We start from the raw sequence: 5813 nt of genomic DNA, 5'->3' as shown, positions 1-5813 counted from the left end.
CATATCTCCAACATTCAGCTCATTGACCAACTCATGAGGATCGTGGTGCTCAAAATGTTTTTGAAGATCGGCTTCCAGACTGCACAGGATGGCACACTGAACTTGAGAGTACCGAGCTTTCCGAGTTGCGTAAACATTCTTTACTTCATCGGTTTCAGTTTCTGTAGGAGGGTCACCTAGCGGTGCATCAAGCACATATTGCAGATTTCCGCCAGCGAGGAAGATCCTCACATGACAGAACCAGTCGGTGAAGTTGCTACCGTTGCTCTTAAGCTTTTCTTTCTCTAGGAACTGGTTAAAATTGATTGGGGACGCCATATCTACAACATATATTTGCAATAGTTTAGACTAAGTTTATGACAAATTGAGTTCAAATTTTAATTCAACATAATTAAAAATCTAGGTGAACTCCCACTCAAAACAATATCTCGCATTGTCTTAGTGATCACACGAACCAAATCCACCACACCTAAGTCCGATCATCACGAGACAAGATGTAATTTCAATGGCGAACACTCAAAGTGTTCATCATATCAATCATATGATTCATGCTCTACCTTTCGGCATCACGTGTTCCGAGACCATGTCTGTACATGCTAGGCTCGTCAAGGCCACCTTAGTATCCGCATGTGCAAAACTGGCTTGCACCCGTTGTATGCACTTGTTGATTCTATCACACCCGATCATCACGAGATGCTTCGAAACGACAAGTCTTGGCAACGGTGCTACTAAGGATGAACACTTTATTATCTTGATATTTTAGTGAGGGATCATCTTATAATGCTACCGTCGCGATCTAAGCAAAATAAGATGCATAAAAGGATTAACATCACATGCACTTCATATGTGATATGATATGGCCCTTTTGTCTTTGCGCCTTTGATCTTCATCTCCAAAGCACGGACATGATCTCCATCATCTTCGGGCATGATCTCCATCATCGTCGGCGTAGCGTCAAGGTCAATGGCGCCGTCTTCATGGTTGTTCACCTCATGTAGCAACTATTACAACTACTTTGAAATACTACTCAACATGAAATTTAAAGACAACCATAAGGCTCCCGCCGGTTGCCACAATACAATAATGATCATCTCATACATATTCATCATCACATTATGGCCATATCACATCACCAAACCCCGCAAAAACAAGTTAGACGTCTCTAATTTGGTTTGCATATTTTACGTGGTTTAGGGTTTTCGAGAGAGATCTAATCTACCTACGAACATGAACCACAACGGTGATACTAGTGTTGTCAATAGAAGAGTAAATTGAATCTTCACTATAGTAGGAGAGACAGACACCCGCAAAGCCTCTTATGCAATACAAGTTGCATGTCGAACGAGGAACAAGTCTCATGAACGCGGTCATGTAAAGTTAGTCCGAGCCGCTTCATCCCACTATGCCACAAAGATGCAAAAGTACTCAAACTAAAGACAACAAGAGCATCAACACCCACAAAACCATTGTGTTCTACTCATGCAACCATCTATGCATAGACACGGCTCTGATACCACTGTAGGGATTCGTTGCATAGAAAACAAAAAAATTTCCTACCGCGAGAACGCAATCCAAGCCAAGATGCAATCTAGAAGACGGGAGCAACGAGGGGATGATTGAGACTCACCCTTGAAGATTTCCAAAGCCTACAAGAGTAAGCTCTTGTTGCTGCGGTAGACGATCACTTGCCGCTTGCAAAAGCGCGTAGAAGATCTTGATCACGGTGCCACGATCGGGCAGCACCTCCGTACTCGGTCACACGTTCGGTGTTGATGAAGATGATGTCCTTCTCCCTGTTCCAGCGGGCAGCGGAAGTAGTAGCTCCTCCTTGAATCCGGCAGCACGACGGCGTGGTGGCGGTGGCGATGGAGAACTCCGGCGGAGCTTCGCTAAGCGTGCGGGAGAGGTGGAGGAGAGGGGGGCGGCTAGGGTTTGGGAGAGGGGTGGCCGGCCACTAAGGGGGTGCGGCCAAGCTATGGCTTGTGGTGGGCTGGTGGCCGGCCCCCTCCCCTATGCCCCTCATTATGTAGGTGGATCCCCAAGTGTTGGACTACAAGTCTTCGAATAAGACCCCAACACAAGAACCTTCCATGTAGTAGGGAAACCTACCCAAGGTGGGACTCCCACCTCAAGTGGGATTCCCCCCTTCCATGTGGGGGTGGCCGGCCCCCTTAGGTGGAGTCCACCTTGGACTCCCCCCTCTAGGGTTGGCCGGCCATGGGGAGGTGGAGTCCCTCCGGGACTCCTCCTTCCTTAGTGATTCCTTCCGGACTTTTCTAGAACCTTCTAGAACCTTCCGTAAAATCACCGGATCATTTTCAAACTTATAAAATGACTTCCTATATATGAATCTTATTCTCCGGACCATTCCGGAACTCCTCGTGATGTCCGGGATCCCATCCGAGACTTCGAACAATACTTCGAACTCCATTCCATATCCAAGTTCTACTATTACAACATCAAACCTTAAGTGTGTCACCCTACGGTTCGTGAACTATGTGGACATGGGTGAGAACTCTCTCCGTCCAATAACCAATAGCGGGATCTGGAGATCCATAATGGCTCCCACATATTCAACGATGACTTAGTGATCGAATGAACCATTCACATACGATATCAATTCCCTTTGTCACGCGATATTTTACTTGTCCGAGGTTTGATCATTGGTATCACTCTATACCTTGTTCAACCTCGTCTCCTGACAAGTACTCTTTACTCGTACCGTGGTATGTGGTCTCTTATGAACTTATTCATATGCTTGCAAGACATTAGACGATATTCCACCGAGAGGGCCCAGAGTATATCTATCCGTCATCGGGATGGACAAATCCCACTGTTGATCCATATGCCTCAACTCATACTTTCCGGATACTTAATACCACCTTTATAACCACCCATTTACGCAGTGGCGTTTGATGTAATCAAAGTACCTTTCCGGTATAAGTGATTTACATGATCTCATGGTCATAAGGACTAGGTAACTATGTATCGAAAGCTTATAGCAAATAACTTAATGACGTGATCTTATGCTACGCTTAATTGGGTGTGTCCATTACATCATTCATACAATGATATAACCTTGTTATTAATAACATCCAATGTTCATGATTATGAAACTAATCATCTATTAATCAACAAGCTAGTTAAGATATATAATAACCACTTTTATTATTGCCTCTTGGGCATATCTCCAACAATAAGGACCCTTCTTCCCTGAGGACGACTTTTTCCGCTCCTCCATTGTTGCAAGAGCTTAATCTTCTGAGATCTCTCATCCCTAGTGCTTTAATCTAGTTGATACTTTAGGGAAAGATAAAGGAGACCTAAATGCAGTGTTTGATGGCAACATACTACACGTGTTTACCAAATCGTTGGAACTTCGCACACATAGTGTATTCAGTAAGCTTAAGTTTTCCCTAAAAGGCTGATTCCCGGGTTGATATTGAACTCCCGCGGGAAAAGTGGTTCTACTACCTCCGAAAAGACACGGATTTCACCTAGAGGGGTAAATAGGAGATTTAAAACTTTTACGATATAGGCTTGAACAAATGATGAATAAAACTAGTGTTTAATTTGTCAAGCACAAAACATATATAAACTAGGATTAACCTATGTGGGCGAACAACTTATTCTAAACAAGACAATCAACTATGTGATAGCAAGATATATAATTTCAAACACAAAGTCTATCAAAAACTGAAGTGCATAAGTAAAGAGCTCGGGTATGGGAATAACCAAGGTACGCGAAGATGATGATGTATTCAAAGTTCACACCCTCACGGTGGAGGCACAAGGCTCCCCAAATACCACAATTGCTTATTGTATTCTCCTTGATCCTTCATACCAAAAGGAAAATCATCGATCCACAATGAGAATCTTGAGGAAGACCACTGAACCCAAATAAGCTTGGGACAATCTCTAGAATGTAATTGGAGGCTCCCAAGTAATATTCACAAGGTTCACAAGCTTGGGCAATCTTCAGTACAAATTGGAGGCTCCCAAGTAAACATCAGTAAGGTCACCAAGCCATCTAGGATGCAAGGACCTAAGAGGAAGAAGCTCAGGCACCCGAGAGTAATTATCTCACGAACTTTTACTTCTATTAATTTCCGTAGAAAACTTAAATCGATGCACAAAATGCAATGGAAAGAACATATGAGGTGCCAAAATCCTTCACTTTCAAACTACACTAAAGCTACAAAAACTATGGGAAATTAAGAGAAGAATTAAAAAAATGAGAACACCAAATTTCTCAAAGATCTAGAACTAATGGATTCCCTCACTAACATGTAATAATGATTGGTGAAAATGCAGATCTAGGTCGCCTCTCTCTTTCCCCTAAAAAATGCAAGAACTATAGGAGAAATATAGAGTTAAGATGAGCTCTCTAAAATCAATAATGGAGGAGAGTGGAATTAAATAAGCACCAGCCCATGGGGAAGAAGGGGATTTTTATAGATCCTCAAAAATTATAGCAGTCGCCGGCCTGCAGCCTCGGGGCCGAAAATTCCAATGTGTAATGATTCAGCTCTAGAAACTATGAACAATCTCTTCCTCCAGTATACCTTTTGCGAAGGCCTGCTGGAACTACATTTGTCCTCTTTAGGATCTGCCACCGGCTGCATCACATTTAGATTCTATAGTTAGGCTGAAACAAAGGCTACATTAACCTTTCTTTATGGAAATCATGATCTCAGGCGCCCGGATTATTTCGAAAACCCGAAATTAATTCAGTTTTTCAGAATCAGCAGCCATGTCTTTATAGTTTCTCGTTGGGCTTCTCCGGGATCTTCCTTTCATGGGCTCTGTAGTTTCCTACCTCATACGGCTCGTAAACTGGTATCTTAATTTCCCCTATCTTAAACTGAATTTGGTTTCTCAAAAATTGATCCCATTTGTTTTTAGGTTAAGGAGAAGATGTTTGGCCTTTTTTAAGGAGGAATTGAGATGAATCGAATACAGAGCTACTAGCAAAGCCTACACCCTGTCTGTTTGCAACATGGATTGGGAACTTCATCTAGATAGTCTGGGTTTTATTGTTATTTTCTATTTATATAATTCTCTTGTACACTTGTGCTCATAAATCCAAAAATATATAAAAAGGGAAGATATTTGCATTGACTTTAGGTTAAACCAAAATTCGCTGTCACACACTAGTATGGGGTGTTATCGAATTTTTGTGAACAAACTTGGGCACTCCAGCTGATTTATCCAGCGACTCGCCTTCTTCGGCATTCACTTCGCCTTCTGTGAGCGACCATTACAGCTCACGGGGTGTTGGCGGAAGCGTTTAATTTTATGTTCGCTTGTTCTTGTCCATTTCCTTGCAAGCTGATTTTCCTCAGCACTCTTGTTATATCTTGCATCCTCTCATCTCGCTTTTTGTCAGGATACAGGGTGGGTAGCTGAAAGTTGAAACGTCAAAAGTAGACTCACAGGATCCACTAGATCGGTGCGATAAGATGGACGGGTGCTTTTGGACCGACCAAAGGCCCCCTAGCTACGCACACCGGATGTCGACTTGGTTTATGCTGATGGCATGATAATAAGGTGTTTCCCGAACCAACAAAATAATAATGTCGCTGTCGCTGCAGCGAATACAATGTCCGTCAGGTAAACTGGAGGATGTTTCCGTCGCGTCGACTGAATAAGGCATCCTTCATTCCAGTCTGTCCGGCACTGGTAGCTTCAGGGCGTTTCTATTGGCAAGAATAAGGCATTTTTCTCCGGATTGTTCACATTCCAGAGCTGTGCAAAGCAAACAAAATGGAAAAACTGCAGCATGTGCTACTAAAATTGCTTTCCAGATTCGG

The sequence above is a fragment of the Lolium rigidum genome, chromosome 7 (assembly GCF_022539505.1).
Source record: "Lolium rigidum isolate FL_2022 chromosome 7, APGP_CSIRO_Lrig_0.1, whole genome shotgun sequence".
NCBI classification, from domain to species: Eukaryota; Viridiplantae; Streptophyta; class Magnoliopsida; order Poales; family Poaceae; genus Lolium; species Lolium rigidum.
The sequence above is the reverse complement of the archived record's forward strand: the minus strand, read 5'-3'. Positions refer to the sequence as shown.